Here is a 17,024-nt window from a genome sequence, read left to right on the forward strand (position 1 = left end):
CAGTGTGTGTGTGTGTGTGTGTGTGTGTGTGTGTGTGTGTGTGTGTGTGTGTGTGTGTGTGTGTGTGTGTGCCTGTTTTGTGTTCCCATCTAGGGACACACAACTTGGTTGTCACATATTATGTTTTGGGCTTTGTTTTAGGGTTATGATTGGCAGGTTAATGTACGGTAGGGATTAAGGTTACAGTAAGCCAATTAATATGAGATAATAAAATGTCTGTTTGCCTGGGAAAAGATTTTGTCCTTAAAAAAGTCCACAGTCAAAATTAACTGCTTGGTTAATGGCAAAGGTTTCAGTAATTGGATTGTGAGATTATTAAAAAAAAAAACTTGAGGCAAATCTGTTGTGGCTGAAGTGTTTCACTAATAATGGATGCCTAAAATATAATTATTTTGGTCAAACAGTCTTGTGACCTAAACTCTCACTGACATGTTGTTGCCATGCATCACAAATGCAATGTCATGGTCTAAAAATCTTCTGACTGACAAACAAGTAGTTTGAGCTGTCTTTTGCTACCAGCCTCAAACCATTAAATATAACTTAAAAGTTTCCAAATACGTCTAAAACAAAATCTTTATGATAAAAGAAAAACTTTGGTTGAAAACAAAATAAATAAAAAGCACAAATACTGATTTTACACATTCAGCACAATGCTTTCATTCACTTTAGATGTTTTTATGTTCACACTTGTGGATTCATGTTTACCTCAAGCATATGCACTGCCAGGTATACGTATACATTTCTGTGTGTTGACTGAAGGTGTGTCCAGGTATGTACTGTAGGTGAAAAAAACTGTTGTTAAGCATGTCACAGCCTGCTCTTTTCTTTACTCAACTTTTCTTTACTCCAGCACACAGACTAAACTCCCGGCAGAATGCTGGTCACTCATTATGTTTCTTGCCTTTCATCCATCACCATTACTGTCAAGAGTCAGACGTGGCCATATATGCACACAAAGGAATACACACAGCAAATAGATCACATACAGGTGCTTTTGAGGAATTAAGTTGCAACTTGGGTGTGTAAAAAGTAAAATAAAACTTCAAAAGAAGGAAAAGAGGTATAAATAAGGGGGCTGTTTATGTTGCCCTCAGGTATGCCATCATCAGCTGATGACCTCTATGTCTGACTTTAACAGCAAAAAAGGAACATATGCAGATTGTCTGACCTGGTTGTATCTGCCTCATTACCTCCAGCTTTTCATCTTTCTTCTGCTGCACCACTCATACCTCTGAATGTTTCCATCCATCTTTCAGGATACATGAGAAACAAATGTAACGATAAACGGAAAAGTGAAAGTTAGAGACGAGAAATAGAGGTAGAGAAGAAATATCTAACAACAGGAACCTGTGTGACCTGTTACCTCCATTTTTCTTTGATCAATATCTGTAATTTCACCTACTTTTCTATCTTCATTACCTCATAGGAACTGCAAGAAATATATAACAATCTGCTGCAGCACATTGTGCATTTATCTGTTCTTCTACCACCTCCGATTCTTCTTTTTTCTCTTCCTCCTAAACTGCTTCTGTTCTTTGTCCAGCTGTCAGCAGTCACAGACGACAAGTTAGTAATCAATCAAAATGCATGCATTAAAATTCATGCCTTTTATATAAGTGCACAATTAAATGTATATATGCAGTATGCTGGAACAGACTCTCGCTCTTTAAGCAACATGAAAATTCACATCCTTGGTGGTCATCAAAAGACACACACATACACACACACACACACACACACACACACACACACACAAAACCCTGGCTAATGAGGGATGCAGTGAGTAGTATATAAGCATATGGGGTCTGAAGCATCAAAGACTGGCTGTTTGAAGCCCCCTCACCCACACATAAGACACCAGCCAATTCTCCTCATAGTTTTAGTCCATAATCACTGGTCACATCAAAGACTCTCAGCTCTATATTTGAGGATGGTAAATTTCCAGTCCTGCCAATAAAAACAGGTTTGAATTTCCATCTAACTTCAATGTGTGTTTAGTTCACCGCCGCTCATTTGAGCTATTTAATGGCATTTTGGCCTTTATAGCAACATAAGGTATGAGAGGGAGAGAATCCAGCCAGATTCTTTATATTTCTGAATAATTGTTTGTTTTGGTAAACCTCCAGCAATATTTCAGCTTCAACTCAGTTTAGTTATAAATTAAACAAAGATGGGTCAATAATCCTTACATTGAAACTCTATCTTATTGTGTTCTTAGTGGGGATTTACCCTAGGGACCTATAGTATTATTTTTAGCATTATCTACAGTAGATGGTAAAACAAAGCTGACTCCCTAGACTTTACCTCCAGCTCCTCTTGGAGGATCACAAGGCCTTCTCATGTCAGTTTGGACATAAAATATCTGTTCTGGATCTGCCCCTTTCATTTGATCCAGGATGTATCCTTATCAGATGCTAAACTAACTTAATTCTTCCTTTCAATGAGAGACATGAGAGACCATATATAGATCTTCTAAATGCAAACCAAAGGTCCATGTAGACAGAAGAACATTGTGTGAACAAACCAGTTGAAGTGGTTGTGCTAAATCAAGGATGTGATCCCTCACTGGCTTCCCACTCATGAACAAAGTTGGTTTTGTATTGCTTCTGGGATTGACCCTGGGTCTGTATCAAGCAGGGCTTAAAAATGAATCCAACGTGGAAATGCCAAAACCTGCAGTTCCTCAAATGGCCAGTTGAGGCTGGTTCCAAAAGCAAATAATTCCCCATAGATCCCCATGTAAAAATGCCCAACGTGACAGCAGAAATAAACATGTGTACAACCTGGTACAAAAATGCTTTTGGTCTCCATAGCTTACTTCAGTTTATGAGTATGAGGGGGTTCATTTTTACAGCATATAACCCACACATTTAATTTATATTAAGGCTTAAACTTGTGCAAAATGAAGGTGCATGTCACCTTTGAGAGTCAATCGGCTGCTGTCACGGGTGGCATATTTCACCAACCAGGCTTCATTAAGTCCACCTAAGCTCAACCCACACTCCACCTCTCTGCTCAGTGCAAATTCCCTACCCCAACTGATGGAGGAATTTAGAAACCTCTCAAGCTGAACCGGTATGATTTTTTTTGACTGCTTTTTACCGATATGTTGGATCAAAAGGTAAAAGCATGTGGGGCCTATTATGTGTCTGTTAAGGTACATCTGTGAAAAATGTTATGCAAAAATGTTCCTCTCCTGTACATCTGTTTTGGTGGAGGAAGAGAAAATATGCATAAAAAGTGCTTTCAGTATCTGTCCACTCGGGTCCCACTTGTTATTTGAAAATAGAGATATGCTTTCCACTTTTCAGATACAAAGAACAGACCTGAAATCTTTCCACACACTATACTGTAGGTAACAACTCTCTATGTGTCAAATGTCTTTTCCACAAGACCAGTCGACCTCGAGCCTCCAGCTAAAATACCTTATCTGTCCATCTGAGAATACCATTTTACTAATGGCTGCAGCTACTGCTACATACCAAACATGCATGCTGCAAAGAATCTGTCAGGCTGCCTGACTCGTGCTGTGTTCTTGTGTGTATACTTGTGGTGTGTGTGTGTGTGTGTGTGTGTGTGTGTGTGTGTGTGTGTGTATTTGTTTTTAGATTTCAGCCACTTTTATCACGTAACTCCTCCTTGGGTCAATGCTGTTGAGATTTATTCCACCTTTCTTTAACACCTTACCTACTTTCCTTTACTACTGTGGCACAAACACAAACACACACACTACATATTAACTCTTAACACACTTTTATATGTTGACGAAAATATATATATATTTTTAATGTTGTTTGGTGTACACAAGTGCAAAACCTCAAATTCCCAATCTGGGCACGTTGGAGACTTTTACGATTATTTCTTCTGATTCTAAAGCATGATACAATCAATAACAAAATGTCTTTGTTCTGCGTCTGTCTGCTTGTTAGTGGGATGAAGCTTGGTTCATAAGCACGTGCACGCACACACACACACACACACACACACATACACAAACATCGGGACACGCCCATCGTAGTCCCCAGGTGCGGTTTGTAGAGATGGAGGCTCTCTGAAGGTGAACCCCATGTTGAGCAAAGGCGAGGTGCTGTGCTCTGTGAGTGTGTGTATGTGTGTATCTGTCCTTTCATGTATTCAGTTGTCTGTTATGTCTGTATTTGAGGCTGGCAGTCGTATAGACAGCGAGCAGAAGAAAGAAAAAGAAAGGCAGAAAGAAAGATGTACGAAAGATACATAAAAAAACAGACTCAGAATGTTTTTTTCTCTACACTTGTGAAATGTAATTGTGAGCTGTAAAAAATTTTTTTTAAAGGAAAATAAAAAAAGAGGAGGTTGAATAGAGGCCATGGGGTTGAAGTGAGGGGGGTTGAAGGATGGAGGGATGTAGCTTTTATGTGGAGGAGGGGAAGCCAAATTAGAAATGTGGCATGATCCCCCCCTCCTGGGACTGAGTCAATTAGCCTGCCTGGAGGAGCTGCCAAGAGGCTCGAGCTGGGGGATGGTGTCGGTAAAGAGGGTGGTGGTGGTGGTGGGTGGTGGGTGGGCGGTGACTGGTTGAGACAGGCCTAGGGCGTAGGCAAGAGGGTTTTCATGGGAGGGTGGGTGGATGTGGAGGGAAACGGGATAATATAGACAGGATTGAACACTCATAAACATGAGGGGTTACTGTGTGTTTAAGCAAGAAATGACATACAGTATGTTGTGCATACAGTGTAAGAGTATAATGGTAGAAAAGGTGAAGGGTGAAGCGTTATCATACCTGCAGATGGAAGATGTAGGAGCAACCATCTTATCTAGCCTAACACACACTCAGTAGATTCAGTTTCTTCAGTGGAATTTATACGATTTTATTGATACCAGTGCCATTATCGATTCAGCTTATTGGTCAAATTTGTTATCAACTCCATTGGTGATCCTTGTTCAATTTTTTGTGAAGAAAAAATAAGGCCTATACAGTCTTTCAGCATCAATGCAACTGTTGTATTATTTGTAAATTCGGACACAGGGTAGAAAAGGAGTTAAAGTTATTCTAGCCTAGGATATTTACCCTCTGTAATGGGTTGATTGGGAAGCATTGGCACTCCTGTGTAGAGTGTCAAACACATGGCATTCCTGGAACATTGTGTTAATTAAAAAAAAGATGTTGCAGCATATTGCTGGTGTTGCAATCCTCTTTTGAAATTTAAGAAATATTTCAAGCTGCACTGTTTTCAACTTCCTTGTGAAATAAAGCCTGTTTTGGATAGTTTCTGTCAGAAAAACATGGCTGGAACTGATAAGCTCGGAGGCATACAATTTCGATAGATCGGACAATTTGGAACCAGTTCTTGATTCTGATCTATGTGAGCGAGTAGAGCAGGCTGTCCACTAATTAAAGTTAGTGCCTCCCATCTACATGTCGAAGTGTCCTTGGGCAAGTTACTGAGCTCCAAATTGCTCCTCATGGTCAGGCCAGCACCTGTGTGTAAGCTCACTGCCATCAGTGAGTGAGTGGGCACGTGAATAAAAGTCATCAGTTAATCAGAATAAAAGCCCATTAAATCTTGGATGAAAATTTCATGATAAAAAAGAAAAGATGGGAAAACAATGGATGAGGGGCTGTTGGTGTAGGTGTGGCTGACAGCAGCTGTACTGCAGAATTTAACAGGAGTGGATGGTGAGAGGCTAGAAGTGCTGGCAAAACGCCATTCTCTCGCCAAGCTGCCCACCCATGCACCCGATCAATCATTACTGCACCAAATCACTACTGGTAATACATGCTAGCATCAGCCAAAAATATTGGCAGCAAACTAAGACTCTAAATTATTAAAATAATGTTGAAGAACCAGCAGCACTGGCCAAAACAGACTCACAAATGCTTACTCAAAATCTTGTCTCGCTCACTGCTTTCTATAACTCTCTTTTTTTTTTCTCCATCTGTGATCCAGAGCAGCTGCAGAACAGCGGTAAGCAGGATTACAGGTGGTGAGAGGAGATGAAGATCGGGGGGAAGGGGGGCAAAGAGGTAGGGGAAAGAAGGGGGATGCATGAAGAAGAGGGAGGGTAAGGAGGAGGTGAGGAAAGCGAGGGGGTATATGCAGAGTTGGGGGGTTTTAAGAAAGGTGGAAGGACGAGGTGAAGGAAACAAAAAGGAGAGAACATTAACAAAGGGAACGACTGTGTGTGTGTGTGTGTGTGTGTGTGTGTGTTTGAGTTTTCCAAACGAGATACTAGACAGTCCCTGCATGTGTGTGTGGTATCATCACCAGTGGCAGGTGACTTGAGTGACACGTTAAAGAGAGAAAGACAGCAGGCTGTACTGCACACGCTCAGTAGCGTGTCACCAGGCAGGCCTGCGTCTCCTTCCTTATCTGACAGGCACACTGCAGAACAGCAAAATCCCCTGCATAAGCCCCTCGAGCACTCCTCTGGGACATTGTGTATGTGTGTATATGCCTGTGTGTGTGTGTGTGTGTGTGTGTGTGTGTAGAAACAGAGACAATTTCTTAAACTCTAAGGGTGCTCGTATGTGTGTGATAATGTGTGTGTGCATGTGACAGGGACGGTGAGAATCTCGTTATTTTCCCATCTTCCTGTGTAAAGCCTCCTAATTCCACCTCACCTTCAACACTGCATGACCGCTCAAGGTGATAGGACAGGACAGGCCCTGAGTCCTAACTCTCACACACACTCATACACACTAACACACACATACACATATCTGCACAAATCGAGAGTGCAATTACAGGTCAGTCTGGCAAAGGAGAGGCTGTTCTGCAACAGCGCTGGGCAGACCTGAGCATTCGAGGAAGAAAGAAGAAATTAGGAGGGACAGGATGGTGTGTGTGTGTTTGTGTGTGTGTGTGTGTGTGTGTGCGTGTGTGTGTGTGTGTGTGTGTGTGTACGTGTATGTGTGAGAAGGGGGAGTGGAGGGTATGATATTAGAAAGAAAGGACAGGTCAGAGGGGGAGCACAAAGGCAGTGTTGGAAAAATCTTTAGAGAGGCGCAGAGCAGCTGTGTGGAAACTATAATTCATATATATATTTGATGTGCTGTTTGTGCTGTTTGACTAAAGTTGGTGTAATACTCACATTATGCACTAGAGGTGCCATTGATGAACACATTTAAGATTGACTGGTGTTGACACAGAATGCTATAAATCTCCAAGAAAAATATTAATATGAGGCTAAAAAACAAAAAAATGGGTCATGTCCATTTCATTTCTGCATCTGATCTGTAATTGTTAAACTATAAACACCTAGACACATTTTTGATTCCCCAAGAGCCATGTACTAAGTAGATATTTTCGGTTAAGTAGCAACTACATCATCTAAACTTAAGTTGTAGTTCTTATTTATTGAGTTATTTACGATGTTTTATTGATTTAATTGTTAAAATATACACGAGCGCTCAAAAGTTTGGGGTGATTTAGAAAATGTCTGTGTTGTTTTCCATGAAAACAAACAGTTTTATTCATGAAATGAATTACAAAATGAATCAAAAATATAGTAAAGACATTGACAAGGGGAGAAATAATAATTTAAACCTGTACAAATCTCCAACTTTACCTAAGGATCATTTTATTGCTTCTCAAATCAGCACAAAACAGTTTCCAGCTGTGCTAACATAATGCTCAGGTGTTTTAATGATCAATGAGCCTTTCAACACTATAAACATGGATAAACACAATGTGCCACTGGAACACAGGAGTGATGGTTGCTGACAATATATAATAGATATGCCATAAGAAAATCAGCCGTTTCCAGCTTTAATAGTCATTTAACACATTAACAATGTCTAGACTGTATGTCTGTTATTTTAATTTAAAAAAATTGTGATTTTCTTTAAAAAAATAACAGCATTTCTAAGTGACCCCAAACTTTCTCGTTTTAAACACAGTGTAACATTGATTATGATCAGTTTGACGTCAACTGGAGTTTTTGAACCAGGCTACACAGGCGACAATTAAAGTGAAACTACAACATCTGCACATGGTGTTCCTTTGAATAGCCTTCAAGCAAACCCAGCAAACAATAACCTGATCACAAACTCTCGCGCAGTCCACTGCCAGTGAACTGAGACCGACCTCACTCACTTCTCTTTACTTCAGGCCATTAGCATGTTTAAGTGATCTGCTTTATCTGATGACCACATTACCGTCAACCATCCTGTATCTCTGACATCTGTGCTGAAACCTAATTAACCTCATTCCCATGTTTTGGGTCTTTAGCATAATTGATGGATCAGTAGGAAGATGTCATCAGATTATACCAAACTCACTCCGTCTGCACAGCTTTTCCCTTCTTGAGTGATCTGATACTGGGAGGAGTTTCTGTTGTTTTTACTTATCTTGGATCAGATAGTTAACCAATTAATGTTCAGTTGTCCCGCTGGTGGAACCTCGCAATTTCCGCCATTTTTTTTCTTCCGGAGGGTGTAGCGGGCTCAGCAATTAAGTAATTTTTATTGGATATTTTTGACCAGAACAACTTGACACACAGTGCTGAGCTGCATCTCAAATCTAATTTTTAGGTTCACAGCTTTCAGATGATGTTCACCACTTCTATGTGCCATTTATTGTTAACCTGCTATCTCCCCCTAAACATCCACTGCCCACAACAGTCAATTCTCCAAAAAAGGAACCCGAATGGTAAGTGGTTAAATCATAATTTAGTTCATTTAAATCTGTGCTAACAAGGTCTTGCTAAAGGCCTAACATACTTTAACTGAGATCGAGAGATGGCTCAATCAAGTTGAGTTCAGTACCAAACATTCTTTCAAACAAAAATATACTTTAATTAATATTTTTGGGGTTTATACTGATGACACATACTGCTGCTCCTGAACATATTCCATGTTCTTTCTCTGTGTTTAACACATCAGGACTCTTTTTTTATCAAGTGCAGAAGATGTTTTTTTTTTTTTAAGTTCCATTTTAATATAATGAGAAACTATGACTTAGAGTTATGTCAAATATCTTAACTGTCCAAACCTCTTTTGACAAGTTCAACCGCTCACATTCTTTCACATGTTCTTACGCGTGTCCAATTTTGGCCTCACTGCTCTTTCTAAGAAATCTGCCATCCTGATTTATTTTTGTGGCGTTTCCTTTTCCTCTATTATTTTTTACAACCTTCTCCTCCCAACCTTAAAAGATTGAGGTTAAACATCAGTTAACGTTTTATCTTCACTTCTATCTACACTAGAGTATCCAACACACTTTATCTACCTTTTTAACACAGTGATGAATTGGGGAAACTATCTTCCTCAGGGTGACCTCAGGTTCAACTCTTTTGTTATCCATCCATCCATGTGTTGAAGTTATCTGCACATATCATATGACACTTTTAAAACATGAGATCTATTATCTTCCACCCAATCTCCTGCATGGCGACAATTCTTGCCAATTGGTTATAATGCATATTTATTGTCACATTTGTGAATGTAAGACTCACTTACTGCAGCTTACATCTATCTATAAAAGCAAGAAGCGTCTGTGTGTGTGTGTGTGTATGTGTGTGTGTGTGTCTAGGGCATATCTCGCTGACCGTTAGTCGGACTGACTTAAGGTTTCGTATGTGGCTTGCACATGGCACGAAGGTGTGCATCCTTGTTTTTGAAGATTTTTGAATTCATTTTTCAAAATATCATTATTTACGTAGGATGTATTGCGGCACTGCACTGTTTCCGATCAGACGCCTTTTAGTGGAGCTCCACCCCATTGTGTGATAGGCCTACACCTGGTCAGTAACACAATTCACTCTGGATTTCCACGCCTGACTCATCTCATCTGTAAGTCTATTTAGCTTACGTATCTTTCGGAGTTTTAAAGTGCTGACAAGGTTCGATTTTCCAATAATATTCAAATAGTTTCTAGCGAATATCAATGTTCAGTGTATGTGCTGGACGGTGTGCGTGCCCTATGAAAAGTAACTGTTTTATGGAGTTGCAGACGTTGTAGTGGTCTGCATGTAATGTGCAAATTCTGTTATTAGCGATTTGCATGCTAAGCGGAAATTTAGCTTTATTCACTTCTTATGTTGCATCTCCCACTATACGAATAAATACTTCCTACGGGCACTGCCCTAGTTTTTCATTAAAGGTTTAATGACACCTGCTGTGTAAAACGGCACTTAGATTACTTTAAAGGGTTCATATTATGTTTATTTTGAAGTTTATACTTGTATTTTTGGCTTTCTGATAGAACATGTTTATGTGCTTTTAAGTACAAAAAACTTTTTTCCCCTCTACTGTCTGTCTGAATATACTTTTGTCTGAAACTATTTGTTTTAGCGCCTGTCTCTTTAAGACCCACTACCAAAAAATCCCAGTCTCCTCTGACTGTGTCACTGGAGGACTCAGTTTACTGTCAATAGAAGATGAACAGTGTCTTAATGTAGCAGGAAAAAGTTAGTTTTAGATTGTGTGTGAACATCACATCAGAGTGAAAATCAGTTTCAGGAAAAATCTAGTTTTCTACTACTACCATCGACTACCCATACCAGATATGAATGTTGAACCTACACATTTTGCACCAATGTAGTACAAAAAATATTCAAGATATACATACTGTAGTCCCAAGGCTGCACAGACATTATACATGATCTCATAAACTCGAACACACACAAATCTACAATTCCACGCACTCCCTCCCTCTCTCTCCCTCTCTATGGCTCACACACACACACAAAACACACATTTTACCCATCATTAGCCACGACTTTCAAATCAAGGGCAAGTATCATGTTTTTTTTTAATCAGAAGGATTGAAAAAGAAAACAAAAGATAAATAAATAAAAGAAACTGATGAAAGTTTGATGCTAACAGCCTTTTGCTTTTTATTTGACTGAGGGAACAACCTCCGCTACAGTCTGTCCCCTCTGGCTATATGGGAAAAAGTCAATATTTCAAGAGAGCAGAGGCACTCATTAAATATTTCAAACAAAGGAAAACTGACATCGCTGCCCAGTCTCTTTCTCTCTCTCTCTCTCTCTCTCTCTCTCTCTCTCTCTCGCTATACCTAGCCTCATCAGTTCTCTGTGGCTTATCTTCTTCGTTCCACATAAGGAGAAAAAAAGGAAACCAACCCCATAATAAACCAGAACCGGCAGTCCAAGAAAATAGATTTATCCTCTGGTCTGTCCAGTATGTACATGTACATATTAGATGCCATACTTTCCTAAATATCATCATTTCCTACCTACTTTCTGCTGACTTGGTGGATATTTCAGACAGGGGAAAGGGTTAAGAGCAAGGTTAATGGGTTTCTCCACAAAGGATGGGTTGAGAAAGGGGTTAATGGGTTTTAAGGTGTGGCGGTGGATCAGTGTATAGCCACTTTAACCATAAAGTTACCTTGGTGGTCAATTCATCATCAGGCAATCAGCAGACCCACCTTGAACCCACAGGAGCTGTTAGGTTAAATAAATGTCCACTTTGCTGCTCTCTAATGTCAAATGATTGAACACACTTGAGGAGCGAAGGCAACCTGTGAGCAGGTGGTGGAAGCTATTATACATATGCTGTCCTAAACACTCTCGCCTGTCTGTCCTGGGAAAAATCTTCAGCAGCAGTGTGTTTGGAGTACACAGAAGAAGAGCTGAGTAGTTAGCATGAGCAGCAGTAGCAACCATGGCTGAAGAGACAATACAAATAGTGATTTTTTACATCAAAACTCAAGAACATGCCAGATGGAAGACAGACTACTGGCCCGTATCGATACATTGCAGTGCAGTGTAGTCTGATAGACTTCCCAGCACTGTGAATATACCTAAAACTACTAATCCTAACCTTAACTCTAACCCAAAGTACTTGGTTAGGGTTAGGAAAATGTTGTGGTTTGGGTTATAATCAGTATGTTCTTCATGCTTTCATACAGGACACAAACAGCAGTCTGGTCAAATGTCACAGTAACAACAATGTTCAACAATCCATCGAACCCAACCACCTTCCGATGCCGACTTTCTCACTCTTTATACAATGTTAGCTGACAAAGAGAAGTACCCTGTTTGTTAAGAAGAGACGCCGGTTGGTCCTGATCAATTGTCCATAGTTGGGAGTGAGTTGGGAGTCGGATTAAGACATTTATTTAAGGCAGAACTTCTCTAAAGGGATTCATAATTTCACTAGTTGTGACACAGAGCTGGTTCTCGGGCTGAACTAAAAACGTTCATCAAACTATATGTGCTAACTTTTCATGTCCAATGTAACAGCTATGTAACAAAGCTATTTGTTTGCTAATTCTTAACCTCAAAGTAAAATCTGTCCTGGATTGTAATAGTAGGCCTGATTGTGTTAGATCTTACTTTTGTTTTAAGCTGTTCCTATTATGTCCAGCACTCTTTTAAGATTTGTTGGATGTGAGCACATGTTTTGTTTTTTATCCTACATCAAGAGTAGCCATCAAAAAATAATGTCACAAACAGTCTTTAAAGAGTACTGATTTAGCATTGCCCCACAATAGCATTGTCAGACTGACACAATGGACAGGTTTGTTTTTTTACAAGGATCAAAATCAATGCAGGAGAATATATCTTTATTATTCCATGCATTCTTCATCTCTCGTCCACCTACATCCTCACCACTAATCTCTATAAACAGACTGGTTTCTGTTTGTAGTCTGAGTAGTAATGGCCAATCCCTTTGGAGCGTGCTTTGATTGAGTTCAGGTATACAGTCCGTGGGGAAAGCAAAAAAGGCGGAACACATTAGCTGAAATGAAATCTCAGGACTCATTTGCTATCGTCTCATGACAATCACACCTCATTTGCTTGGTCTTCCACCTAATTGATGAACTTGCAATAAGTAATTTTTACCATCAGCTCTAAGTTCATGTCCATTTGCACTGAAGAAAAGTATCTCCCCACCCACTTGTTTGTATCATAGAGTAGTCTCCATAAACAGATATCTGCATATAAATTCATAATCTGGAGGCAACAGGACAAAATGTTGGTGTTTGGTATTGGAAACTGGTTTCCCTTTGTAGCCTAGTAGTAATGACCAATCATGTTTGAGTGATCACTGGTTGCATGCAGTTAAACAGTCCATGTGGTGAGTACAAGAAGCTGAAGGCATTGGCCAAAAAGCAATACCAGATCCCATAAGGCAATTTAGCTTTTTATTAACTTTTTTTCAAATGTATTTGCATTCATATGTAGAGAAACAATCCAGATATATGTTCTTTACCAACTCCAACACCATTCTTGCATCAGGCTGTAACAATGACCAGCACATAGTAGAAAAAGTCTTGGCCCAGATATTTTTAATCCAGATATCCACTAGCAACAGTGAAAGCCCCAAAATATAGTCTAATGTCGACATTGACTTACCACCAACTGCTAGTTTGGTAGCAGATTGGGGTGTGGTCATGTAATGTAGCCTCAAGCGCTAACCTCAAGCAGAGATGAGGTTTTACATTTTTTATTTTCAAACTTGTCCCTCTGGAGCTATAGGTTTTACACAACTTTCTTGACCTGTAAAAAGACTTCATTGTTTAAGGAAAAATGCCTATGTCAAAAAAGAATAAAATCTAAGATAAAAAAAATGTTCAAAGATTTCCATCAAAGCCATCAAGACATCCATTAAGCTTCAAATAACCTCCATCTCCATAAATGAAAGAACAAGACATTTGTGTATGACTAGCACAACACAAGATAATTATCATGTAACACCTTGTTGGACCCTGAACACACCTTACTGCTAAGGTAAATTTAGGGTTAATGCATGGCTGGAAGGTATGGTAATGGAAGGGTTACGGGGCAGGTCAAGGTGGGTTTGGGTTGGAGGGGTTTTAAAGACCAGTGAGACCTGGGATTACAAGACTGAATAGGTGAGATGACAGACAAAATGCACACCTGTGAGTTTGGAAACACGTACACACCCAGTCACACACAAAACATGCTGGTGATGGCTAAAAAAAGAAGATGCTGATACTACAAATAGCATAAAAGAGAACAGATATTTAAAGCTTTGTAAAAAAGCAGACGGATTGTCATAAAGAGGATGAAGAAGAGAAAAGAGAGGGGTGGGAGAAAGGATGAGAGCAAAGCAGAGTGGCATGGGATAAGCCTCTGTCATTAGTTGTGGGATTTCAGCGAAAACCTGCAGAAAAGGCAGAAGTAAATGAGATTAGAGAACAAAAGTGGCAGAGTGTGGCAGAATGGAGGGTAGAGGGAGGAGTGGAGGGATGAGGCACACAATAACCGCAGGTGTAGAAAGGACCAAAGACTTCTAATCTTCTCTGTGTCCATTGGTTCTTCTTTATGATTTTTTGGTCTAGTAAAATTCATAAAATGCTTTATTGTGCTTGCACAAAAGCAAAGACTGGTCCATTTCAAAGCTATAACATGCATACACACCGTATAATGTTCTCATGCTGAAAAAACTTGGTCAGTGTGACGAACCAATGCCAACAGAAAAAGACAGATCCTCTGCAAAAGCTATAATAATTCCCTCCAAATCCCTCACTTCCACTGGTGGACCATCAGGAAATAAAGCATCCAAGACACACATTCCCCCACATGCACGCAAACTCTCTCCTTTCCTGATTTATACTGAGATAAATCACCCGCTGATCAAATCCAATTACAGGTAAGCCACAAAATGTTCTCACTTGCATGTTCTCCCTGTAAAAACAAGTCCACGCTCCTTCTTTCCAGCCATGCTATTAAGTTACTCAAGGAAATCACCCCTAATGATCAACACAGATATGAAACCACAAATAGAGTTGACACACATTCAGAGCTGAGTGATTCCAACACAAACACCTACGCAGGGTATTCCCCAGCTTCAATATCACTTCTTGAAACTGAAATCAACCCACTTTTTTGGCTTGGTTATTAAGAAAATAACAGAAAACACTCATATTTACACTTAAATTAAACCTTATGAATTTCAGTACTAATATGGAAAAAGATGCTGGCAGAAAAGACAAAGATAGACACTGAAGCTACTGTCAGAAAATGTAAATCTCACCTTTATACGCAGCTTCCTCTGCCAGCGTCCCGTTTCAGTCCTCAGCTCCTCCTAGTCACTTTCCTCCTTGGCAGGTGCCATCATGGTCAAATAGTCCACAGGAAAGGGCTATTCTTCAATGTCTCTCTCTCTTTCTTACACTCCCTCTCTGAGCCCTATTGACATTTGTATCACCACGAGAAAAGCAGCGTGTGTGTGTGTCAGTGCGTGTGTGTGCGCGCACAACTCCAAAGGTCCTGGAATTCCTGAGTCCTGCGCTAAAGAGCGAGCGTGGTTGAGATCCCTCTCCGTGGCTCTCTCTCTCTCTGCACTCCTTTTCTTTTTCCTCTCACTCCCAGCCGGGCAGAGAGGAGGGGAAGACAGTCAGGGGGTGGGACGGAAGACAGAAGCTGCTTTCAGCCAACTCTTTCTCTATCTCTTCTCTCTGCGTCTTTTTCTGCCTAACTTTTTCTTGTTCTCTGTGACATATACTCTTTCACTGCTCAGCAAAGCGTGAAAGCAAAGCTCCCTCTTGTCATACACACATACTCACACCCTCCGCTTTCTTTCAGCGCCACTCCCTTCGCCACAGTCCAGAGGTAAAGTCACTCCCTCACTGTGTCACCCAGCCGCAGTGTCTTTCTCCTGCTATAATGATTCAACATGCTTTATCACCAGAGGTTCAGTCCTGTGTGGGTCCATGTCTCTGTGTGTTTCTTAGTGATAGCGCAAAAGCTTCTGGTTGATCTAGTCGTGATAAGGATCAGGGTGAGACCGGGACAAGGGTGCACTTAACACTTGGATTTGATTTCAGTTTAAAGTTCCTTTACAAAGTTCACACATTCTTTCAAATGTCAACTTATCCATGAGTTCATTGTTTGACACAGAAGGTGTTTAGAGAAACTTCTATTCTGTCCTCTTCTATTCTTCTTTTCTGATTTAAGTGGTTGAGCTCAAGCCTCACACCATAATAATCCACCCTGATATCCTGCTTTATATCTTAATAAAAAAAGCTTAGGGATTTGGGGGAAGTTTGAGTAACATGTTGTTCTTTTTCCAATGTAAACAAAAAGATATTAGCTGAAAGGTTGCTGCCGCTTCTGGTAAAACCTGGGTGGGGTTTGATGGTACAGCCCTTTTCTTTTCTTCAGCCATACATTTCTCCCAGTTCAAAAGTTTGCTCAAGAAAGTGGCGGTTAATTAACCAGACTTGAGTAACACAAATTTGCAAATAGCTTTTAAAAGCTGCAGGACAACAACATTGGACAACACACTGGGATATCTAGGAAAAGATGTCGTTATGGTTATGGGAAATGAATTATGGTTATGGTATGTTGAGGTTTATACAACTAGAACAAATTGGATAACATTATGGTATGGTTAGAAGACTAAAACAATTTGGTTATGGGATCAAAGGAAGATTGTGGTTATAGAAAGCCAACATTAATTATAGATCTGTGGTGGGACACAAGCTCTGCTCTCCAGCATGAAAACCATGACACACTACATTCATGTCCACCAACCGCCCCTTTACTTTCTGCCTTACTACATATAAAGCATGCTACTTCCTGGCTGCATTGGCACTTAATATAGGAACTGGACAATATAGCATCTCTATTGGATAGTTGAGTTATTTTGCTGTACCTCCATGTAACAGTTTTTATAAAAATGAGCGCTGGTTTAAAATGAGAGACATGTTGGTCACACCAACAAGTGACATTTGCTCTTTCATGTAAGTTGAGGCCAGAAGATTGGTTACATTGTGGTTCCTAGTAGGGTTAGTTGGTAAACTCCCAGAGCCAGGGAGCCAACTATTCTTTCTTTTTTTTCTCAATACTGCTATTTCACATTTTGTACCCAATTCCATATGTTGTAATCCACCAAAGTTAGGAGCAAATGAGATGAATCAATCCTTTTTTCTTCTTTTCACCACCATCTTCACTTTAACTGAGCTTACCCTGATATTCTAACCCAATCTCAGGCCTATCAGCTATAGGTCTGACAACGGTTTAGCCTCTGGGGTTTAGGGCCAATATATCTGGGTTTCTAGGGTAGCCAGAGGACATCTCAACAAGATCTCCAACTTAAACGA

At 40.1% G+C, this 17,024-nt stretch overlaps 1 protein-coding gene across 1 annotated transcript in view; it reads right to left on the reverse strand.

Moving 5' to 3' along the window:
• Positions 1-15,190, reverse strand: part of sema3b (sema domain, immunoglobulin domain (Ig), short basic domain, secreted, (semaphorin) 3B) — an 85,637-nt gene extending 70,447 nt beyond the window's left edge. Inside the window, exon 1 of the mRNA XM_059333378.1 lies at positions 14,954-15,190. The gene's annotated coding sequence lies outside the window, so the exon portion shown is untranslated. The remainder of the gene's footprint in view (positions 1-14,953) is intronic.
• Between the last annotated feature and the right edge of the window lie 1,834 nt (positions 15,191-17,024).

Source organism: Centropristis striata, chromosome 5 (genome assembly GCF_030273125.1).
Source record: "Centropristis striata isolate RG_2023a ecotype Rhode Island chromosome 5, C.striata_1.0, whole genome shotgun sequence".
In the NCBI taxonomy this organism is placed as follows: Eukaryota; Metazoa; Chordata; class Actinopteri; order Perciformes; family Serranidae; genus Centropristis; species Centropristis striata.